The sequence below is a fragment of the Mus musculus genome, chromosome 7 (genome assembly GCF_000001635.26).
Source record: "Mus musculus strain C57BL/6J chromosome 7, GRCm38.p6 C57BL/6J".
Classification (NCBI taxonomy): domain Eukaryota; kingdom Metazoa; phylum Chordata; class Mammalia; order Rodentia; family Muridae; genus Mus; species Mus musculus.
In genome coordinates this window covers 143,278,579-143,302,401 of record NC_000073.6, presented here as the reverse complement: position 1 = coordinate 143,302,401, position 23,823 = coordinate 143,278,579, and the positions used below count along the sequence as shown (strand labels likewise).

The 23,823-nt window shown below is 47.2% G+C and overlaps 1 protein-coding gene and 1 long non-coding RNA gene across 8 annotated transcripts in view; one reads left to right on the top strand and one right to left on the bottom strand.

The window, feature by feature from the left end:
• Kcnq1 (potassium voltage-gated channel, subfamily Q, member 1) overlaps positions 1-23,823 on the bottom strand; it is a 320,174-nt gene that overhangs the window by 124,649 nt on the left and 171,702 nt on the right. The gene's annotated exons all lie outside the window — the stretch shown is intronic.
• The window catches only part of Kcnq1ot1 (KCNQ1 overlapping transcript 1), an 83,437-nt gene continuing 65,468 nt past the window's right edge, over positions 5,855-23,823 (top strand). The window contains exon 1 of the long non-coding RNA NR_001461.5: positions 5,855-23,823. This exon is cut by the window's right edge and continues 65,468 nt beyond it. This is a non-coding gene — a long non-coding RNA (KCNQ1 overlapping transcript 1).

Genomic DNA, 23,823 nt, shown 5'->3' with positions numbered 1-23,823 from the left:
CACGTAACCAGGCCCTAGGCAGGTGCCAGGGAGACAGCTGCGGCATTAACCCGTGTCGCAGCAGGGGCGCAGGGAGAGCTGGGTTTGCCTAATCAAGGCTTGGCTGTACAATGTCCAAACATATACAGGACAGCTGCCCTCCCCCATGAGAAGTGCCCACACCCCATGCTGCCACTCACAGAGATTGCCTGAATGCCAGGCCTCCCACGAACCACCACCTGGCCTCCAGTTATTGATGACCCCAAATGAAGTGATTGAGTCTTCCTGTGCGTGGAGGTCAGCATCAGCCCTAATGTAGCATAGTCACCTAAGGGCATGTCCCCTAGCCGTCTACCCCAGAGTTCCTCAAGGTCCTAAGACTAACTTGGACCCTGAGCTACCCTAAGTGGCAGGATACAGGTCTGGCAAGCTAAGCTTGTGCCTTATCTCTGGCCCAGTGTAGCAAAGACAGGGATGGAGACACTGACAAGCTATATCCAGGGGGGACCCTAGTACTATGAAGTGTCACCACAGTAGTAGGTATTGTGTATGAGGTTAACTCTTTGCTTTTTAAAAAAAAGTTTATTTTATTATCTTTAGTTATGTGTATGTGTGTCTATTTGTGTGTGGGTAGGTGCATAGGCCCACAGAGGCCAGAGGGGTCTGATTCCCCTGGGGCTGGTGGTGAGCTGCCTGATAGGGGTGCTGGGATTCGAACTCAGGTCCTCTAGAGGAGCAGTACATGCTCTTAACCACTGAGTTATCCATCCAGTCCCCCTCCATGGATCTTTAATTTTTTTTTATTATATTTTATGTGTTTTGGTACTTTACATGCATGCATGTCTATGCATGCCTGATACATGAAGGCAAAGAGGGTGTCAGACACTCCAGAACTGGAGTTACAAATAGTTACGAAGTACCATGTAGATACTAGGAATTCAACCCACCTCAGAAAGAGTAGCCAGTGCTCTTAATTGCTGAGCTATCTCTCCAGCCCCAGGCCATGACTTTCTTAAGACATAGCATTGACATTGACCCTTACTTTCCTGCATGCTTGCCCGCTTGCCCACTGCCACAACATTACCACTTGGCTAAAGGTCTAACCTTAGCTACAAAGTCTAATCAAGGTCACCTCTTCATGAAGATACCCCTAGTCCAGTCCTTCTCACTTTCATGGATACTACCTTCCTCTAAAATCACCTCCTTTCCCACTGCAGAAAGTCAAATCTCCCACAGAACCCACTGAGCACACCCTTCAGTCTTTCTATCCAGCAGCCAGAGAAATCTTTCTAGGAAAGTTCCCTCTAAGGAGTCCCTAAAGATTGCTCATTGTCCCTTACCTCCAACCTCGGCCTACAGGGCAATGCCCAGAACCTGCTCATTGTAGGAGGGATGCAGACAGAACAAGGGGACAAGGGCCACAGGGACATTGGCCAGCATCTGCAGGAGAAAAGTAGATCTGTGAACCTCAAGGATGGATGGGGAGTTATCAGCAGGTCCACAAAGACACATTGGTGGGGAGATCCAGATGGAGTGTAGGCTCAAGAGACAGAGAGGTTGTGGGAAGAGGAAGGCTCTGCAGCAAACACATTGACTATGCGGAAAATTACAGGGAGCTCACCTAGGTCTGCAGAGAGAGAGAGAGAAAAAGAGAGAAAGACAGAGACAGAGACAGACAGTGACAGACAGAGACTGTGTGTGTGTGTGTGTGTGTGTGTGCAAGCGTGAGATGTCCACATGCACATGTTTGAGCATTAACAGGGAAATGAGGAGGGGCTGTGGAGTCTGTGGATAATGTCTGCAAGGGTGAACCTTAAGAATGGCTTTCCTAGCTTTGCAAATGGCCACTCAGAGATAACATGGGGTCCCCGTTGAGTGCAGACTACAGCATACAGCAACGCCTGTTCCCAGAAGATGGCCTAACCAGGCAGCCACGTGGCCCTGGGCCTCTCTGCTTTGGAGAAAAGCAGTAACTTGGTAACCTGGCTGAAGCTAGTTCTATCCTTAGACTCTAGGGATGGGGGTGGGGAGAAGTGAGGCCCACAGAACCCCTTGGCCAGGGCCTGCTGAGTTGCTGCTTGGATGAGGGGCTCCCACTGCAGCCCTTTCTCCTTCCTTGCCTGTGTGGAAGAGATCTGGTGTTTCCCTTGGGACCCCATGGGGCTCTGGGCCCCATCTGCACTTCTGTGCTGGCAAATGCCGAAGAATTAGCTCAGCAACTTCCTCCCCCTCATCCCCCACCCCCACTCTAAATACCTTGGAATCAAGAGAAAAGCCGAGTGGCCGTTTGCAGCCTAATTCTCTTCAGCTGTGTGTGCGTGCATGTATGTGTGCGTGTTCTCGGATGCAGAGGCCTGCGAGGGAACCTTTTGAACCCCAAATGTTGGAGTTGGAGGGAACACAAGGAACGTTAAGTCCAGCCCCCACTATGTTCAGATGACATAAACCAGATACAGGAGGAGGACAAGACCTGCCTCTGTCACATGGAAGCCCAAGTACAGAGCACCAGGTGCTGGGCTCTCTGCTTCTGCCTCAGCATCCTCATCCCCACAGCCCTTAGCCTCTGGAAGGGAAGGAAATGTAGGCACTATACCCAAAGACAACCCTGATCACAGATCAGCTAGGCTGGCCCCGGCCTGGGAAGGGACTAGTACAACCCTCAGAGCCATGACTGCTGCCTTTCCCCCAAATTCTTTGATTCCTCAGACCAGCTCTATTCTCCCTCCAATCAGTCTGGAATCGACCCAGGTCTCCCATTTCTCTCCAGAAACACCTATACGTCTTGTTTCTCAATGAGACATCAAATACATTCAGATCAAGCTCTATCCTCTCTGGTCTCCCTGAAAAGAGTAGAGAGGCAGGGTTTGGGGGTGGCATATAGCAGCTATACTGAGCTTGACAGGCAGAGCTAGTTGTTTGACAGCACCCCATGATCCGGAAGAGGGTGGTGTCAATTGAGCCTATGACCCAAAGGAAAAGGACAGGTTTTTTGGCCTAACCGACTTCAAAGATTGACCTATGGAGACCTCTTGAAAGCACAGTGAGGTATATACCAGATGTCATCAAAAGGAAATTGATTAGGGACAGAACTGAGGGCCCAGAATCTACAAACTGACAACAGACACTCTTGAATCTACTTGTTGGGTATGTCATGACTAAAGACACAATTAGAACTCAGACTTTAAGTATACCATTAAATAAACTAAATTTTCATAATTAAAACAACAAACCAAAACAAAACTATTCTCAGCCTGGTGGGGAGGTTGTGATATACAACCTTTAATTCCAGCACTCAGGAGGAAGAGGCAGGCAGATTTCTGTGAGTGTGAGTCCAGCGTGGTCTACCGAGCTAGTTCCAGGAAAGCCAAGGCTACTCGAAGAAACACTGTCTTAGAAAACAAAACAGAACAGAACAAGTACAACAACAAACCCAAAACAAATAAACAAACAACCCATTATCAAGATAGAATCCCTATCAAGCTCCCAGGAAGGTGTCACTCCTCTAAGTGACCTTGCTTCAGTTAGCTTCCGAGCTTACTCACATATTTGAATAAAACAGACCTTTGGGAAACCCACAGGTGAGGCCTGGAGGGTCAGCAAGGCACTTTGTAAGACACAGCTTCCCTAGGCAGCAGAGATCTACCCATTTGGTTTGGATTAAGAACATCCATAACAGGCGGTTGGTAACACACACTTTTAATTTCAGTAGTTAGAAGACAGAGGCAGGAGGATCTCCAAGAGTTAGAGTCCAGCCTGGTCTACAGAGCAAGTTCCAGGACAGCCAAGGCTACATAGAGAAACCCTGCCTAGAAAAAACAAAACCAATCAATCAACCAAACAAAAAGAACATCCATAACATTTTGAAAAGGTGCCTACATTTCTTACTGGGAGTTGTGTTTTGGTAAAACATGTGGATAGTCTCTAAAGAACTGGGGGTTCCACTCCCCTTACCTTCCCTGCAAGAAACAGGCCTGCAGGAACAGGATCCAAGGAAAATGCCTGGCCTTCTAGGCCAGAGGAGGCAAACAAAGGCTTAGGCCTCAGAGCTAAGCTGGGACAGTGCTTAGAGTAAGGAAGAGCAGGGTTTCAAATCAGAGCCCCATGGCCCCTTCACATTCTCTTGGTGCCTGGCTTAGCAGCTTCATGGGGTTCAGCAGCAGCATCTCTAGTAGACAGATGGGAAACAAGACAGAGAGGGTTCCCTGATCTCAGCCAAGGGGAGCAGATAACCACGTTTACCATGTGGCCCTGATGCCCCTCTTAGAGGTCAATTGGAAGGCTGGCAATGGCAGGAAGCAGGTGCCTAGTCACTTATGCTGGGGAAGTGGAAGGGGCCATTTGTGGCAAAAGATCCCAGGCTTCACTTCCAAGATGCAAGCTCAAAGCTAATATGATGAATTTAAAGATGGTGACAGGTTCTTGAGGGACCCCATTAACTGCACATCTGCTCTGGGATAGGCAGAAAAGAAAACCACCCATCAGGTAGGAGGGTAGGACTGGCCCTTTGAATCAAATGCAGCATGTTCCAGACGGGCCCAAAAGGAATTGGCAAAGCAGATGTGTGGCCTGGTAGGAGGTGGGGTACCAAGCTAGGAGTAGCTTCTGAGGGTAAAAAGGAACTGTCTGTTGCTAGAGGATGACACCAGTTTCTCTTTTCTCCAGCTAAATAACAACAGGAGAAAAAAAGAGAAAAAGAACAGAAAAGAAAAAGAAAAAGAAAAAAAACCCAAACCTAAAAACCGTGCCTTCCCCTCCTTCCCCCACATATACTCAGTCATCTTTGGCAAGAGAGCTTCCTGGCTGTTTTTGTAGACATATATTTTCAGCAAAAGCAGTTAAGATGTATGGCTTCCTTGCGTGCTTTAGATGACCACACCCTGGCCTGTTCACAGGACTGGCTCTCCCTCCCCTTCCCCTAAATCCTGTTTGAAGTCAATTCTGGGTAGGGGTGGTTTGGAGAATATACCCAGAGTTCCACATGCTAAAACTATAGTTTGCACAGAAATCTGCATTCCCCCCCCTCGCCCCAGGCTTGCTTATGAATCCTGGGCAAGTGGATTGTCCCCCAAATCTGGCATTTTGTCAAGTTTCTCCAGGCTTTAGGTCAATGCTAGATACAGGGTGGTGCGTAGACAGTGTTAGTCAAATAAATGCATGGATAAGTAAGTGGACAGAGTGGAAACGATCCTGAACACTCCAGTGACAGGGCCAGGAACCAAGAGAATCTGGAGGATGGGTCGAGTGGCTGGGGTCTAACCTCAGGACTATCATTACCTAGTTTTATAACATGGGCAGACCCAGGGCCCCCTCCTTTTCATAAGTAAGATAGCCCCAAGACTTTCCTTACTTGGTGATTAAAAAAAAAAAAACAAGCAGGGTGGCCTCCTTGTGTGCTTTAGATGACCACACCCTGGCCTGCACAGTAGGATTCCATGGGACAGCTGAGAGGGTGGATTGCTTTTTTGCATCCCAAGGTCAGGCCAGAGCCAGGGGCATACTCATCTTTGGCCATGAAACCGTTTAGGTACATTGGCTGCCTCAGGTATCTGCCCTGTACTGCATTGAGGTTGGTCTCACACTTATTCAGAGTTAAGAACCCCAGGTTCAGCTAGGAAGGGATGAGGAAGGTAGGCCTTAAGGGGTGGTGGACCCAGCAGGCTAGGTCGTACAATCCTGTACAAGCTCACCCAATCCAAATGCTGGAGACATCAGGCTGTTTCCTCTTGGCCAATAAAAATAGTCAGCACAGAGCTATCTGTATCCAGCCTATCATGAGGAAGAGCTCCCTAGTCATTATTCAGCATCTGTCCAATCAACAGTGTCGTGGCTGCCACGTCACCAAGGTCTTGGTAGGTGGCCTAGCCGTTGTCGCTAGGAGGAACAGTTGCCTCAGCACGTCTGCGCAGCTTTCCTTGCGGCGCCCCTCCGCGTGGTCTATGATGGTGCATTTTGGTCCAGTCAGGCCCGGTGTGGTCGGCCTCATTTTGGATTACTTCGGTGGGCTTCTCCTCGGCGTGGTTACGGTCTAGTACACCTTAGTGTGCTTTTCTCTGCATGGTCCTTCCCAGCGTGGCTCGTCTCAGCAGCGTGGTTTTCATCCGTGTGATCGTCCTCTGCATGGTTTTTCACGGTGAGGTCATATCAGCCAGCCACCAGCCTCAGCATATTTGTCCACAGTTCTTTTGGAGCTGCCTCTGCTCGGATCACTTGAGCACTACACCTCAGTCCCGACTAGCCATCCTCAGTGTGCTTTGCTCAACGCGATCCTCCTCAGTGTTTGTCCTGAGCCTAGACCTCCATGGTGAGGTCTTATCTTGTTTCGTCATGGTGGTCGGCGATATGGTCCGATCTGCCTCAGCAATTGGGTCACTTCCGTGTGGATCGTTTCAGCACGGATCACTCCAGCGCGGTCGGCTGCCTTGGCGCGATCCACTTGGCTTCTCAGCATTTTTTTTTAGCCTGCTGGGTTCTCTCAGTTTTTCTTCAACACGCTTCTTTTCCCTCTGTGTGATTCTACTTGGAGAGCTTTTCTGTTCAGCTTGGTTCCCAGCGCTTCTTTTTCTCGGCATGGTTCTCCTAGGTATGGTTTTTTTCTCAGCGCGGGTTTCTTCTCTGAGTCAGCACGGCACAAGTCGCAAGTCCGCGTGGCCGCGCTCATCATAGCCTCCCCCTCCTCGCGGCAAGCACTCACGGCCAGAAGCAGAGGTGATTCGTGCCGCGCTTTCGCGGCTGGGCTCCATCTTCGTTTTGCCGCAGTGGCTCCGTATTCGTTTTGCAGTTACGGCTCGGTCCTCGTTTCACGGCCGGTCCTCGTTTCACGGCCGTGGCTCAGTTCTCGTATTTTGCGTCCACGTCCCCATCTTTGTGGCCCAGGCTTACAGAAGCAGGGGTGGTCTTGAGGCCCTTTGAGCCCCGAGGTCGGTCGAGTCCCAAGGTGAGTGGCCTAGGACACCGGCTCAGGCCTTCGGATTCTAAACCCCGGGCCGAGTCAGAACGCACTGGAGCTGAAACCGAATCGGGTCTGGAGACCCCTGAGCTTTGTAGCCCGGTGTGGCCAGCACCAAGGTAGTGAGTGGAGTACGTGTTGTTATGTGGTAGCTGTTTTAATGCTGAGAGTGAGGGGCTCCGTTCGGAATGTTCGCGCATGGTGGGGGAAGGGTATCGTGGAACTGAGGCTGGGGAAGGCTGCTTATTCGGAGTTTTGAACCGAGTTGTGATCTAGCTCTTGGATCCGAGTTGGGTGTGTGTATGTGTGGGTCTACAGTGGTTCCGAGTCTAGAGTGGAGTCACGATTGGAATCGGGTAGAGATTCGGGTCTGGAGCCGACTCGGAATTCAGGTGTGGGGGATTGGGAACTTGGGGTGGAGGCCGCAGTGGTTGCAGTGGGTTCTTAACCTTCCTTGTGCTTTGACCCTTTAATACAGTTACTCATGTTGTGGTGACCTCCAACCATAAAATTAATTTCATTGCTACCTCATAACTGCAATGTTGCTACTGTTATGAGTCATTATGTAAATACCTGTGTTTTCCGATGGTCTTAGGCGATCCCTATGAAAGGGTTGTTCAAGCCTAAAGGGGTCACGACCCACACGTTGAGACCTGCAGAGTCAGAATCAGGTCTGAATTGGGGGAATAGCAGAACTGGGAGTTACCTCCAGATTTTCAGTTGGGATTTGATTCTTTTCTGTGGTTTTAAATTGAGATCCCAGAGGCTCAGGTCTCTGTTGGGGACCAGACTGAGGGTTTCTAGTTATATTCAGGACCTGACTGGGCAGTACAGTAAGAATTAAAGTTGGTTTTGAGTGTGAGCATAATGGTCTGAGGTAGGGATCAGGACTGAAGTATAAAGAGTCTGGTTTTTAACAAGTGGGAATCACATTTTGAGACATGGGGTCCCATGTGGGTCAGAGTTGATTTAAAGGACCAAGGCCAGGGCCCAAACCTTAGTCCTCCATTTTGTTGTTCTTGTTGGTCACATTCCCTTTTCTGTAAAATGGGGAGGAGTGCTTTCCGCTGTAACCTTTCTGGGCATAAAAGGGAGTAAGTAATTCATAGAGGTAAAAATAGTCTTATCTTAAATGATTAAAAAGTGTAAAATATTTCTCAATAGTAATAAGGACAAATAATATGCATTTAACAATCTTTTCTCATACCGTGTGCCCTTTGTTAGGCACTACCAAAAAGGAACCTTTTCTGTTCTGTTCCCTAGAGCTTGCCCCACCCAGCCATGGGCCTAATACACAGCCATCCTCAGGCAATACTTGCTGAAGGAAAGCAGGCAGGCAGGATTAACCAGATTTCTATGGTGTCTTAAATGATCCATTTCTGCACCTGTTTTCCAGATACTAGGAGAAAAATTTAAAGGATTGGATTGCTTGATTATAGTTCTATTTTAATGTGTTACCAAACACACTGAAGAAAAAAAGTGGATCTGTTTTGGGATTTGTGCTCCAGCTAGAAGGATCTTTTAAAATTTCGAATCAGAGCATGTCCAAATTCAAATAAGGAGAGCACAAATAAAGAAAATTATGAGGCACTTCCCTGGTGAACATAGATGAAGGTCCACTTACAGTATTAACTAACTGAATCCAAGAGAATTTTGAACAACAGTTCTTAGACAAGTAGGATTTCTCCTTGGGATATAAAGATGATCCAATATCAGAAACTCTATCCGTGTAAGTCACAGTATTAAGAGACTGCAGGAGAAAAAACATATGGTTTTCTCAATAGAGGCAGAAAATTTACATGATGAGGTTTGACGCCTATGTATGCATTTGAGGGGGCTGGAAGGACATTACTTAGGAAGCCAAAAACTAGAAGAGAATTTCCCTAACTTGATACAGTGTATATCCAAATTTAACTTTTAAGTAAACTTAAAAACTATTATTCCTGGTAAGATAAGGAGCAGGCCAAGGGTATTTTCCTAGCCACCTCCTAATATAAGGAAAAGAAATGGAGATGTAAGACTTCCGTGGCAGGAAGAGCGAAACTAATGACTTAGAGAGAATAGTTGTATTTGCATTGGGGTTTGCAAACATTTTGATGTTACAATCTTTGTGTACTTAAAAAATTATTAACTCCCCCTCCCCACATTTATTTAAGATGGACTATATTTATTGGTAGTTACAGTCTTAGACATTAAAATTATGTGCTTAAACATAGAGCTGTATAATTGTATATTCCAGGGAGGTCATATCTCTGGAAAACTCTGACTTTGTGAGAATCAAAATAGAGACTGCAGATGAGTTATGGGCGTATTTATTCCTCAGACCATCTGTGACCTTTCCTGGGAGGGTCTGAGAAGGCTTCTCAGAAGTTTCTTTGGACTTTTCTTTGAAAACTGCTGAACTACCTGAAAGATAAGGTTTTGCAGCAAAAGAATTATTTGGGTATATACAGTATACCCAAACAAACAAATTTTTAAAACCCCACATTTCTTTATAACAATAGTGATGTAAAAGATGTAAGAAGTGCACTCAGATACAAATTAGAATAGCAACGAGATTGTCTGGTCTTTTTTTAAGACAGTGTTTTTGGGAAAACTGTAAATTCCCATTGGAGATAAAGGAAGGTATTTGGATGTGCAGAGACATTTGTTTTCTTGGAAAATTTAGCGTTAGAATCCTCAGTATTTTGCAAATCTGTAAATTTAGTTAGATTGCAGTCAGACTTCTAGCTGGAGGATTTAACATCTCTTCCTCAAAAATGTATGTGAAAGAGAAAGATGTACAAATGCCAAGTGAACTTTGAAAAACATTCCATGGCTTAGCAGCCAGAAGGGTGGAGTGACAGAGACCCAGAACAGAGCTCAGTGAGCTCAGCCCCGAGTCTGGGGAAGGTGACATGTGATCAAAGTGGCACCACATATCAGTGGAACCTCCTTGGAAGATGTTAAAAAACAAGTAAAAGAGAAACATCCTGTGAACTCAGAGTCCTTAGAAAGGGGGAGCTCCAAACTGTAAGTAAAAGGTAGTTGCTATTTATTAAGAAAAACTACAGAGAATATTTTCTAGGGTAGGGTGGAAGTCTTAAGTAGGATAAATCTCAAGACTCAAATTTATGAACTTGAATAGGTGCAAAAATTAAGGATTTCTATGAACCAAATCCATCATGGCCAGTGCCACTAGTTCCATAATTGAAAGACATGATTTGCCTTTTTATCCCTTCTCATGCAAAGTTCTGCCCATGACAAATTACAAGATAACCAGAACACTAAAACCAGGGAGCAGCAGCTGAGACGACGAGAAAGCAAATCAGAGGAAAAGGTAAGACAAGAAACTCGCAGGAGGGTTACCAGTGAAGATATGCTCAAACTGAAGTCACCAGAGAAATGCAAATCAAAGTGACATTTATTTTTCTTCTGAGAACCCTTAGAAAGTAGGATAATGCCAAGTGTTGGCAGAAGGTAGGGAGCGAGACTCCCCGCCTGCCGCAGGTGAGAGGGGAGACCGACACAGACATTCTGGAAAGCTGGCCAGCATTTTTTTTCCTCAAATAAAATATTTTATACCTGCGGCGCAACAGTTTCCCTCCTGAGTAAACATGCTGGAGCAGTTCTCCCCCAGAACAAGGAGAGGCTGTGTGTGCCTGCTCAGCACAGCATGGCCTGGGGGTGGTGGGGTGGTGGGCATTTGGCTCTGGTTGCTGTGGTTAGAAGCAGGGGACTAGATGTACACTTCACAAGATGGAGACACATGGAAACGGTGCTGAGTGACACAGACAGCAAACAGAAGGAGGGTTTCAGTCCCTGCCTTGGTGTTTAAATTCAAATTACACCCCTCCCAGACCTGCGCTAACTGGGCATACTGTCCATACGTACAATGATATTAATAAGCTACTCCAGAGCAGCTGTCTGAGTGGAAGGGAGTGGGGGTTACAGGATGGAGATAGGATGCAAAAGCATGGAAGGAGCAGAGTGGTCCTTTTAAACAGACCCTTTCACAGTAACAATTTTATGGGCAGAAGGCTGTGATTTACTCTGTGTGTTATGCACCAGGACCCAAGAGCCAAGTATGAAGAAGTGAATGTGCACCCATCACTCACCTGCCAGATACCCTCTGTAGACTCCTATTTCTAGGAACATCAGCTTTTTACAAGGTTGGCTTGCCCTGAGCTCTGACCATTTCTTCTTCTCTTGCTGAGCTTGGGCCTCAGCAGCATTCTTTGTGCACACGTGTTCTAGGTGCATGCATGGGTGGGGTCCAGAGGTCAATGCTAGGTATCTTCCTCTATCACTCTCCACTTTCTTTTTTATAGACAGGAGCTCTCACTGAACCTGGAGCCCACCATTTTGTTTTGACTGGCTGGCCAGTGAGTCCCCTGGGATCTTACTTAGTGTCTATAACCTAGAACCCCAGTCATGTGCTGCCAGACCTGGATTTTATGTGTGTGCTTGGGATCTGAGCTCAGGTTCTCATGATTTCCAGCAATCACGATTCCCAGTAAGTACTGTAGCTACTGAACCATCTCCCCAGCCCAATATCAACATTTTTTTTTTTATTATTATTATATCAGCAAAGTATTCCTCCCGCTTCAGGGTCTTAAGGTTAGCCACTCTGCCTGACTTTTATTTTCCTGTAATTCTCATATCTCACTGCAAGTGCCTTTTCTAACCTGCCATATCAATTAGTCTCCTCAGCTAATTGCTACCTCAGTCTCAGAAGCATGGGCTACACTGTGGTATTCTTGTTCCTTGGGCGTGTCCACTTAAGTTAGCTGCCTGTCTCCTCCACTAGAAGGGAGGTCCTGGGTGAGCGTGTGTGTCTTCTCTGTAGGGTTAGCACTCTGTAGGCATCTCACACATTTCTGGTCAGTGGCTTCATTGATTTGTTAAATGAAAGGAAAGAGCAGGCCAGGAAAGTGTTCTTCCACTTTCAGAATTCAGTGAGAAAGTAAGTGGTGAAGATTTCTTAACTGCCACCTTGGTGTTATTTGGTGAAGGATGGGGGTTGAGGGGAGAGGGGTGCTCTGTGTTGTAGTATGTTTCACAGCCTAAATGGCATTTACCTAGTCCAAGTAGTCCCCTCACAGTTGTGATAACAAAACCTGCCTCCCAAGGTTACCACATAGCTCTTGGGGTGGGGGTGGGGGGGCACTCCCTGCCAGGTCTGCCTTAGACTAGTTGCAAGGAGCTAGAAAGCCTTTCAGCTTTAAACACAGGGTCCTTTAAACACAGCGGACCCTGGCCTTTATCCTGCAATGCACTAAATCCATGCCCTTATGGTCCCTATGAAGACGACCCTGGCCTATGCCTGTATAATAGAAGCACCTCCATCTCTGCTCATTGGTGTAAATATATTTTGACAGGTAATCCTGTCCTCACAATGCATGGGGTTCCATTAAAATCTTTACAACATTCTTAAAACAAATCAACAAACAAACAGAACCCTACTTATTGTTATGTTGATGAATGTCTTGTCTGCATGCATGTATGTATACCATGCATGTGCCTGGCATCCCCGAGGACAGAAGGAAGGATCAATCCCCTGGAAACTGGAGTTTCAGAGGGTTGTAAGCCGCCACATGGGTGCTGAGAGACAAATGTAGGTTCTTTCTACAAGAGCAGTGAGTATTCTTAGCCACCGAGATATCCCTAACCCCGGTTACAACCATCCTTTAGCTGCAGTGCCTCAGTTGTGAGGCATTGGCACCTGCAGCTTTACCAGTTTGGAGCCGGCCTGGAAAGAGGCTGGGTTGGGTCTTCTCACAGCTGCCAGTTAGTACAGACTAGTAAGTGGCTCTTGTGAACAATAGATCCAGAAGTTTACAGTACACTTAGGAGGAGAAGAGGGTTTGCCTCAGAGAAGGCTGCTTGGGAGAGTAAGTGGGTGGCCTCTAATACTGGGTTTCCTTTCCCTGTGCTTGCCTCTGATATCAGCCTTTGCCATGGTCCTCTATGCTGCCTGGCCCCAGAAAGTCTGGGTCAGTGGCCAGAGTCCAGACTCCCAGGGTCCTGATCAGAGTCTTCAGGAAGGCCTGAGAGATTAGAGCACAGAACTCTCCTAGCCTCTCCCACTGGGAACTGAAAGCTTCCCTGAGCCTTTCCTAGGGACTGAGACCCTTGTTTGCAATTTAAATGTGCCCTCCTTTATGGAAGAATCCCAGCTCCTTGAAGAGCCTTGAGCTCACCCTCCCTAGCAGTTGTAGCCTTAGCCAGGGGAAGAAACTGATCTAATGGGCCTTTCTCCTAATAATGCTAATTGTGGCAATTAGGCTCTGCAATAGAGAAGGGGCAGGGCCAGGCCCACTAGTTTGCCCTTAGCTCAAATCCAGGCCTTCTTACTCAGGCTGCTGTCCAGGTTAACTAAGCCTGGTGAAGGTACTAAATAAGCAGAGGTTCAGCAGAGGGTGGTTGAAGCCTGCTGGCTTCCAGGGGCAATCACAGTGGATATGGATCTGAGTCTAATGTTCAGTCTAGTATTCATACAGGTGACTCTGGGCCTTGCCATGTGATCCTCCCAGAAGAGGGTCTAACTGGAGCATAAAGATGGTTTGAATTAATCAATAGACCAATATCTACCCTTTCCTTTCTCTCTCTCTCTCTCTCTCTCTCTCTTTCTCTCTCTCTCTCTCTCTCTCTCTCTCTCTCTGTGTGTGTGTGCACGCGCGCGCGCGGCGCGCGTGAGAGAGAAAGAGAGAGAGGGGGAGAGAGAGGGAGAGGGTGAGGGTGAGGGCGAGGGCAAAGGTGAGCAGGGGAGGGGGAAAGAAAGAAGAGTGAGCAGGGGACCATGGATAAGGGCTTATCTGGTCTGGCAGGAAGTTAGGTTTTGAAGCATATGGCTCTATGGATTAAGAAACCATTCCTCAGTATGGCCAATTAGTAGATCTAATCCCCTCAACCTCCTAACATATACTAAAGGATCAATGTTTCTTCACTCTGCAGGGTCTTGCTTACAAAGCACTCTGGGTCCTGTTCTCTCTGGGAGCTGGGAATCTGGTCTAATGAAAGGAAACACAGCACAGGCATAGGCAGCCTGAATGCTTAGTTATTCAAAGGTTACACCGTAGCTGACTTTGAATCAGTATATAGCGTCTGCACGGTACGGAGACTTTCCAGGAAGTGAATTATGTGTAGGAGGCAGGGAAGTGATTATTGCTCCATTTTATAGACTCAGCCATTCCACACATACTTGTTGAAAGTCCACCATGCATCGCACAGCTGTCTCGAGGAGGGATTTTACAGGAGTCAGGTCACGCCTGTCCTATGGTGCTTGTGTGTTGTTATACACTGAAGGGAATATTCTTTGAGGTCTGGAGATATAGAGAAAGGACTATTAGGAACCAGCCAGAACCCATCTGGGATCCTAGTTAGGCACTAAGACCAAGAGGACACTGTGGAGGAGGGAACACGAGAGAAAGAAGCTAGCTTTCTAAACCTGGGTACAGATCTTCAGTCCTTGCTTCCTGTGAGGATCTTGGGTTTGTTCTGAGACCACTGAGAGCTGCTAAGGCTCTAAGTTCCCATTCCATTTAGATCCCATTCCACTCAGGGAACTAAGTGGAATCCACATTTTAAAAGGCTCTTCCTCCTGAGTGGAGGGGAATGGAGGTTATCAGAAGGTGTTGTGGCCTCCCAGAGGAGTGACAATACAAAAGGAGGGAATGGGTAGAGGGGGTAAGCAGCCTGGCTTGGTAGTGGACTAGTTGGGTCTCAGCTAGGAAAGAAGGCGTTGGAAGTGATTGCAGGGTTTCAGGTTTACACTACTGGAAGAATTTTTGTTTGGGGTGGAGCATGAGTTGGAGGAGTGGAGTATGAGGTGACAGATATGGTGGGTCCAGCTATTGGAAAGCTAGTTTTTGTCAGTCCAGGAGCTCCTGATGCTGAGGGAAGGGACCAGCGTAGGGAAAGAAGGGCAGCACTACTTAGTGGGTGTGAAACTGGGTGCAGAGCTAGCATGGTGACCGGGGATAGATGGACAGGAAAGAGGAACCCATTCTTGCAGAGGTCATGTGGAGTCAATGTTCTAGTCTTATGAGGGTTGGCAGTGGACAGCAACCAGCCTAGAATGTGCCTCCTGCCAGTATGACTATGACACTTGCCTTCCTCTGTGACTAGAGAGAAGGCCTTATTTCTCAGTGGTTCTGTTTTCTCTCTGCATTCCTAGAATCAAGAGTAGCAAAAGAACATTTCTCCATAGAATGTGCAGGGAGGGTCACCTCCCTCAGGAGGCCTCGTCCTTGCTAAAGTATTTCATAATCTTGGAACGATGGAAAATCCTTCTACCCATTTTAATGCAAAGCCGGGCAAGCTTTAAAAAAAAAAAAAACAAAAAACAAACAAATGGCCTTGAATAGGCTGAGATGAAAAGCAAAGAGGTTGCCAACGCTAGAGACTGGGGGAGGGGTGTGCAGTGGGCAGGGAGATTTTGGGAGGCTCCAAAGTTAGCAGTTTCTGAGCTTTACTGCTCAAACCTAGAGGCCCAAACCAAACAGAGCAGGTCCAGGGTTCAAGGTGCAAGGGGGCAACAGCCCTGTGTGGAAGATGTCTCTTTCTTGTCATTGTTCCTGATTAGCTGTTCAAACAGCCTTCACAGGTTCTGCAAAAAAAATGGTTAACTGTGGGTCCTCTATATCTTCTACTTGGTAATTTTTAAACACAGCTGAGCCCCGGGTGCCCCTCCCAGAGGCTCAGAGGCCAGAGGCCAGAGGTCAGCACAAACTCTACACCACGTCTGCCTAGCCTTTACCTCATGTGTCTAGGAATGATGTACATTAGAGTAGAGGCTCTGATACCTCCCTCGCTCAGGTGCCAGATCAAGGCTTCATCCTCTGCCCTTTGCCCAGGGTTTAGTGGGGTTTGCTAATATTACTTAATTCCTGAATGAACCTTTCAGGTCAGCATAAAAGAGCTGGGATTGTATGGCAAAACCCGGATGGGGAAGATGGCTCAGACTGTTAAAAACAAGCTCCCAGCAGTGGGAGGGAAGCACCCCCTCCTTGAGGCCTGAGGTCAGTGTTCCCATTAATCCTTCTGCCAAGGGATATGTACCTAAAGGTTCTAGGGTCACACCCTATCGGGACTAGCCATTCGGGACTTCTGAGAAATGGCATTTGATAGCTACATGTACTGCCACAACTGTACACAACCAAGTCACACACATTCATCCTGTTCCCAGCCAGGGCCCAAGACTGAGTCTCATTCCCGTTTTACCTCCTCTTAGCCTGGGTGCCTCTACCTTGTAATAGATGCTGAGGCCTACTTAGACCCCATGACTGTGCCTGACAACCAAAGAAGCCCACCTTCTGGTGTCACCCACCTCACCCTAGCTCTCTGTGATTCCAGCTTTTCTAAGGAAGGCAGGTAGCCTCTCAACCAGTCATATGCCCCATGCCAGACAGTCATGCCAGCCGCTCCAGTGCTCGTTAACTACCTTTAGGCCTTGTGGACTTCATGTTCTATGGATGCGATTTAGTACTCCCAAGAGCACCACAAGAAAGGGGATAGCAAGCAAGAAGAAACTCAGCCACATAGAAGGACTTGTTTGAGGCCACTGGGTGCCTGACAAGAGTCCTGCCTCTGGGGAAACCAGTGCTCCATGCCTGTAACCTTGACAGAGTGCTCTTGGATTTATGTTTTCATAGAAGCAGTCTGTGGAGGGCTAGAGAGGCAGCCCCTGTTTTCCTGGGTCCCTGCTTGGGAAGTCACAGCTATCACTGTTGAGAAAGGCAGCCCAGGTTTGGAGCAGTTGGAGGCTATCCCAAGAGTAGGTTGGATGTAGAGGTGTGGGTGCGTATAAATGCCATCCTGGGTAAATGGAAAGGCCACAGGCCACCGTGATAAGGTACCACTTCCTCTTCCTGCCTGGTGGGCTGCTTCAGTACCAAAATGTCCGGCCACTAACTTGGTATAAACAAATGGGTGTGATCCAAATGCAAAGAACAGATGCCCTTAGCCCCCACTCCTCCTGCCCTGATTTTCCTCAGTGGGCTGTATGTCTCCTCTCCATTCTGTTTCTAAGACCACCTAAACATCAAGAATCTGGAAAATAGCCGCTACAGCAAATGTTTATATTCTTCTTGGTTTGTCATTCATTCTGTTCCTCCCAGAGAGGCCTAAATGCTGAGATACTGGGCAGAGGGCAAGGAACAGTACTGCCCTCTCCAGAGGCTGCCAAGAGACAAGGCTGTAGTTGTAGTCTTTAGGGCCATCAGCCCTACATGATGCTGTCCTCCTCATTCCCTTTTTCCTATGGGTGGGCTTCTTCCCATGGGCCACTTCTACCCAAAGCCATGTGAAAGGCCTTAAGTTCTAGAGGGATAACCTGAGGGTGGCACTGAGTTGCAGGGTGCAATGAGAGATTATTGCAAGGCTGGTAGAACCCTCCATCTGCAGGGCTGACTTCAAAGCTGCTGCTGGGCTTAGCCTGCTGCATCAAAGTCAGCCAGTTAAACAGTTTTCACATAAAAGGGAGAGTGGAGGGTTTAAAAGCCTTCCCGTGAAGACAGGCAGGCATTCCACCCTCTTCTCAGGCACAAGAGCCACTAGAGGAGAAAGTAACTGCCCCTTAAAGACACAGAAATCACCTTACACCCTGGTTTAGGGTTTGAAGACTACAGCCTTAGGTACAAGCGTAGTGAGGCACCTGTGTGGAGGGATCCTCCATTTGCATTCAGCTCCCTGCTTTATATCTGGCCTTGTATTTTGCTTCCCTACCTCCAGCACCTATGTTTTTGGGGTGGGGGTGGGGGCAGGCTATCTGGCTGTCGGGAATAAGGAGATGTATGGTATGACAGCCCTGAGGGAACTCAGAGTCAGGCTGCTCAGGTTGGATTCTAGCTTTTAGTCTAAACAATGGCTTTATACAGTGCCTTTCTTCCAGTCCTAGCAGCCTTGTGTGAATACATTTAGAGGAGACCCTCGTTCAGCCTCCCCAAGAACTCTCTGGGAAGATCCAGGAGACTCTACCTTGCTCTCTGTCTCCCCACTTCTGCCTTCCTCTTTGCCCCCCCTCCCCCCACCGTTGGGTCCCTTGCCTGACTCCAGTATACTGTGATGGCAGAAGTGCCAATGTCTCCTCTCAAGCAGAGCCTAACCCAGCTTGTGCCTTGCAGAGTGCAGAGGGGTGCTCACCCTGCCCTCCTTCAGGGAGACATCAAAGGGAAACTGGAAGCATTCCCTGCTGACCCCCAGTGAGTGGGAGAAAAGCAGCAGCTTGGCTCAGCTGGCTGGGCTGGGGATTTTCCATCCTACCAACAATATCCACAGGATAGATACCCCACTCTGGCTTTTGAGGAACCAGGAACCCTCAGGAACCAGTGTTTGATTTGCAGCCTGATGGTGCCATGAAGGGCTCATTGGCATTGGGGCATGGCTAGCCACTTGAGGAGTTCCCTATCCTCATGACGTGCTGACGACTGGTTTGAAATCTTAGCATTTCTCACCCTAGCAGAATACTACCTCGAGGTCCCCTGAGATCTAGCTAGCCAGGGGAGATCACAATTTGTGTGGGGACCCAAGAAAGGTAGAGAGAAGACTGCCTGCCTTTTCTCTATCAGCTGCTTATCCCCCAGGCCTTTTGTGGAGTGCACACTCCAGCCTCCGTAGCAGCTCAGCACAGCCCAGGCTATCCTAGACTGTCCCAAGTCCTCAAGGGTTTCAGCACCTCCCAAGCTAAGGGAACAGGAAGTCCAGAAATAGAAGTCAACATTTATGCTAAACCAGGGTACCCTCCCCCCTTTGACTAACATGGGCTTTTGGCAGCTTCTGGCTCTCAGATCTCCATGCACAATTTGTAGGCTAAATACTCTACACTACTCAGGATATCTAATCCTGTCCCTCAAGAGTTAGACTGTCAGGTTTTTCTGAGTCACAGCAACCTTAGGCCTGGTAAGTCATAGTGAGCATGTTTCCCTCTTCAGCCTAGAACTCACAGGATGGGCCAAAGAGAATGCAGTATGGTTTCAAGGATGTCCAGGGCCAGCAGCACTACCTGATGAGATGAGACGAGATGCTTGCCTGCTCCATCCTGTCAGGGTCTGGTCACACAACTAGGCTGGAGCAGGCTTAGAGGGCAGGATTAGACATAGTGAGATCCAACAAAGGCATAGAAAATATCAGAAGTGAGATAGCAAGCCAGGCCTTAGGCTTGTGCTTCCTGTGTTCCTGTCAACGCTGCCCTACTCTATGATTATGGAAAAAGTAGGAAAAAAATCTTTAGAGAAACCTAAGTACCAATGTGGCTTTTGTAGCAGACTGAATTGTGGGAGGCCCTGGTGAAGACATATTGAGCTTTGACATGTGATTGTGCCTTAGCTGAGGTCTTCTCTCAGCCAAAGCAAGGACTCAGTTGGGTCCCGACTCCCACAAGGCTATCTTCAAGTACTGTTTGTTCTACAGATGGAGGTGGGGGGCTGTTTCTCATTTCTGCCAAAGTCACTTAAGGGACACAGAGAAGGTAGACCTGTTGCTTTTCTAGTACCTAGAAGTGGAAAGGTGGAGGTTGGTCAGAAAGCCACATTTTGCTTCTCATTCCCACATGAAAAAAGATGGCGCTGGGGGGTTTACCCATCTGTTCCTCTATATCTTGTCTTTGGCTGGCCTAGGCCCTTATCTCACCACATGCCACTCCGAAGAGAGACGGAAATGACAAGAGTGGGCTAAACTATTTGGACTGGGTAAAGTCAATAATAGACAGTGCCCGATTAAGAACTGGGAGGACCATGTCTTCCTAAGTCTCATGGTATGCTCCATTCTTCAAGGGGAGCCATTCCCGTAAGAGCTGGTGTGACAGATTTGAAGTGGCTGTGCCAGCTAGTGAGTCTTTTCCTCTGAACCATGTAGTGATAGGCAAGGCAAGTTGACAAGGAAGTTCTTTCCAATTCGAAGAAGCCAAGGCAGTCATCAAGCTTTGTCTTACCAGGAAAACGTCAGTGTATATCGTTGGCTGTCTGGCTTAGAAGAGGCAACTGTGAATGATGGCCAGAGAGAATCACCTAACACAATCTGGTTATGAACACATTTGGGCCATGGAGCGAGAGGCTAGCCCTGGAGGCCTAGTGGATCCACAAGAACCCAGAGAGAGAACAAAGAGGCTCAGGGTCTTAGAGGCTTCTGATCCACACAGAGAGAGTCAGGAAAGTTATTAGAGGTGTTCCTTCAGCTATGGGAACAACATCTGAGATGCTGGTACTCCAGGGCAGTGTGTGTGCTGCTGGATAGCAGGAAGGTTTCTACTGATGCCTGAGGCTTGCTCTAGCTCATAAATCTCCACTTCTCCTTAGCACTGTGAAATGTTTACTCTGAACTAAGCCTCTGCTTTAACAAGTCATGTTTCAATAGGAAAACCTTCGTTGATGGAATCGAATGCAATTCCTCCTCCTCCTCCACGACAGTTACCCATTCCTAAGAAAAGCACAGCATTTTAGCAAGCACCCAGGGCCTCAGGAACTAGCATTTGCAGACAGTAGTGTGGCAGATATGATGGCCTCATGTGCATCAAGGAGAATCTGGCCTCTATGTGCCTGGTCTTGCCAGTCCTTCAGACTGACAGTTCTGGAGTGCTCCATCCTTCACTTCCAGCCCCATTATCCATAGAAGCCTTCAGTGGGAACTCTCAGACTTGGTGCTGGTTCATTCCTAAGACTGGCCTGTTGCTGTGCTTTGGAGTTAGCCTAGCTAGTCCTACCCAGTGCTGAGGGTATACATACACACACACATGTGGCATGATCTACCAGCCCTAAGGCAACAGTGTGTTTTCTTTAAACAGTAGAGTAGGTTTCCTGTATGTACCTAGCTGCCAGAGGTTGCTGCTGTGACCTAGAAATAGCTGCTGCCCCAAGCCTTGATCCACAGGTTTTTTTTTTTTAAAGATTTATTTTTATTTTATGTGTATTAGTGTTTGCCCACATGTATGTCTGTGTATAACATGCATACATGGAACCCACAGAGGCCAGGAAAGGGCACCAGAGCCCCTGGAACTGGAGTTACATATTCACAAAACCAAGATGGTTCCTTCCATGTGAAACCCTTCTAAGAGAATCATCAAAAATTACTGTATTTCATTGGTGCCTACATTTCTAGAACAGCAGGCAGAAAGGGGTGCATTGTAGAGAATGGTGATAAGATAGCTTCTGGAGAACTCTGGGGCCCCAGGCCCCATGGATAGAACCCTGCCAGGGAGCTTTGAAGCTGTACCGTCCCTTCAAGATGTTCCTGGCAGGCGGATTTCTGAGTTTGAGGCCAGCCTGGTCTATAGAGTGAGTTCCAGGACAGCCAGAGCTACACAGAGAAACCCTGTCTCAAAAAAAAAAAAAAAAAAAAAAGATGTTCCTGGCATTAACAGGGTCCAAAGCAGCCTTCCCAGCCCCAGGCTGGGTCCTAGGAGAACCTAACTGATTGCATGGGAAACCTCAGTCATTTACATATTCATTTATTTATTTCTTCATCAAACATTCACTGAAGGTTCCTGATGTGCTCTGAGTAGATTAAGCACAGAATATAAAACACTGAATGGAAGTGGTCAGTATCTGCCCTCATGGACCTTGAATGGAATTGACAGAGAAAGTCAGTAAACTTGTTACCACAAACATGCGGTTATACATTAAAAATGAGGGATGGGGGTGCAGTTCTCCATGGTTCAGTCTGAAGCTGAGAAATAGCCTAGGCACGTTTCAGCCTAAAATCAGCCCTAGCTTGTGAAGGTGAAAGTCAGAGGAGAGCTTAGCACGTTTAAAGATGACGCCAAGAGAATGTTACAGGAGCTGGGCACCTTCGGCAGATCGACTATTCCCTGGCTTTGTGACCTGGGCCCCAGACTTGATCACTCTAGTTTCAGTTTATCTCTAAATCAGAAATGGTAGATAGTATTCATATGTCAGAAGCTGCCGTGAGGATTAGTGAAGTTATATGTATAAAGCCCTCAGCATAATGCCTGAGAACTCTTAAGTAGTATTAGCTCAGGATTATTCTTTAGACTGACATTGTGCTCGGAGTGAGCATGTTTTCTCCTTAAACACTAGAGTGGTGGTTCTTTTGAAATACCCAGTTGGTAAAATCGGGACTCTCCTGTTACTCCTGCCCCTAGGACTCCTTCTGGATGCATGGGCAAGCTCTAGTGAGGCCTAGTACTCAGAAGAAAAGAGAAGGCTTTCCTCTACCCATGCTCAGGATGTTGTAGAGTTTTCTGGCTTCTTTCGGCTCCAGGAGCCTGTGTCTGTCATAGAACAGCTTGGCTCAGCCTAGAACCGGCACTCAGAGCTACCTTTTGGAGATGAGTACATTGTATATGTATGCATGTCCATCATTTGTGTACACATTTATTTGTAGGGCACAGCTAAAAATCTCCAGAAATATCCTGGGGAAGATAAAATTCTTTCTAGGCTTCATGGTATCCTAGTGGGGACCACCAAAGCCTAACTTCCTACCCAGAGTCTGAGGATGGTAAGGTCAACTGGTTCCATTGTTTCCAGAGCGCTCACAGAAATCGCCAATCTTTATCTGAGTTAGCTTAGCCCCACGAGCCTTCACATGGGGGTGAAGAATGAGTTATACAACTAGGGGTCCCAGGGTTGGAGAGACAGACAAAACAGAGGAGAATGGTTTGTCCTGGAACTCACAGAAGAGAGCATCCTGCTTCTGCCTCCTAAGTGCTAGGTCTGCATCTAGTCTACCTTCTGTCAAAGCTAGTGGGCTTCTTTCTAGCCTCCCACCTTCCCTTAACATAATATAAAAGCACATTCCTTGGAATCCTTGGAATCCACCCGTCCCCCAGCATTGAGAATAGAATTATAGAATTTTCTCTTTCTCTCTCTCTCTCTCTTTGTATGTGTATGTATATGTGTATGTGTATGTATACACACACGTTCTTAATGACATTTTCTAAAATACTGTTGTAAAGTCTTGAAGTAAAAATTCCACTGGTAGTGGGGCCACAGCGAGAAGAAAAAAAATTCCATTGGTGTGTTAATCTGACAGTGCTACATAATAAAAGAACACACATCTAACAAACCTATGATGGCTAATATAAAACTCTTACATATTAGCCAAGAAGGTCTGGCAGTTTAAAAAAATGTATAGACCTGAATTAAGATCATAGCAGGATGCAAAAACATATACAACCTGGGTGAGCCTCAGAGGTGGGCAGACGGAGGGCTTCATTTTCTTTTAAAGATGGCATGCTGCTTGGCTCAATTCATGTAACATTGCTATAATGCCATGTGTGGCAGTATATGCCTTTAATCCCAGCATTCAGGGGCAGGGGCAGGGGCAGGGGCAGGTGAATCTCTGAGTTTCAGTCAGGGTATATAATGAAACCTTGACTCAAAGGAACAAACAAATTTCAGTGACGTACAGGCTAGTAATTGCCAGGGGATCAGGAAAGTAGGGCTGGAAAGCCTGAGGTACCATAAAGTGGCTGTACATAGGGGCCCTTGAGGCCACAGAAACATTCTGCATTGGTACTGTACCCTAAGCTTGATACGTTTCTATAGTTCTAAGTATGTTGCTGGAGGAAACTGGTCAAAGAGTATAGGGAATCTCTTTGCTATTGTTTACAGGCATATGTCAATCTGTGGTTACCTTAGAATGGAGTGCTTAAAAAGTTACATCTCGCTTAAGTCAGTAGTACACTTAAAGATACCAAGAGGTGAATTAAAAAATGTAAGAGGAAGATAGGTGGGTGGGTAAAGAGTTAAACAATATAGAGACTTTCTAGTTCACTTGAGCATTGGGAACAGCGACTTCTCCTTATGAATGGACGTTTTCTATTTACCAAGGTGATTCTTCTTTCATCTAAAATATCAGCACAATAAGGAAGGTTACACACAGGTGAGTTATGCTAAGTCTTGTGGAAAATGTGGCATGTCCCATGTTTCTGAAGCACCTGGAGCCACCCCTGTACCTCTGTA